A 557-nucleotide genomic window follows, 5' to 3' on the forward strand; every position below is an offset into this window, starting at 1 on the left:
ATTCCGTGGTGAGGGCATTCCCTTTGGTAGTCCTTGTACCTCTCCCATGCTTCATAGAGATTCTCTCTAGGCAATTGCTTAAAACTTTGGATTAAAGCTCTAGCCTCCGCCGTCTTCTTTGGTGGGTAGAAACGGGACAAGAAAGATTTTGTGACATCATCCCATATCTTCAAGGAATTGGGCTTCACTTCTTTGTCTAGCCATTCCAAAGATCTTCCTATGAGAGAGAAAGGGAACAACTTAAGGCGGATAAACTCTTGAGAAACTCCATTGACATTGATAGTGTTGCAATATTTTTCAAACTCCTTAAGATGGTTCAATGGGCTCTCATTCTTAGCCCCACTATATTGTCTCCTCTCACTTAAAGTGATCATTGCCGGCCGAATTTCAAAGTCAATTTTCGGTGTTGTAGGTGGAGCTGTGCCGCTCTCAAACCTATATGCACCGGGCACTCCTAGTTCCTTCAAGGCAACTCTTGAATTTCCTCCCATGGCTAGGGATCTATGCACACAAAACTCAAAGAAAATATTAGTAGCACGGCTACAAGTGTAGCCTAA

The 557-nt window shown here is 43.3% G+C and overlaps 1 non-coding gene across 1 annotated transcript; it reads left to right on the forward strand.

The window, feature by feature from the left end:
* Positions 1 to 106, forward strand: LOC145615820 (small nucleolar RNA R71). Its single transcript, XR_014107408.1, has one exon. It is a non-coding gene; the product is annotated as a small nucleolar RNA R71 (small nucleolar RNA).
* The last annotated feature ends 451 nt before the right edge of the window (positions 107 to 557 follow it).

This window comes from Chenopodium album, chromosome 25, assembly GCF_948465745.1.
Source record: "Chenopodium album chromosome 25, dcCheAlbu1.1, whole genome shotgun sequence".
In the NCBI taxonomy this organism is placed as follows: Eukaryota; Viridiplantae; Streptophyta; class Magnoliopsida; order Caryophyllales; family Amaranthaceae; genus Chenopodium; species Chenopodium album.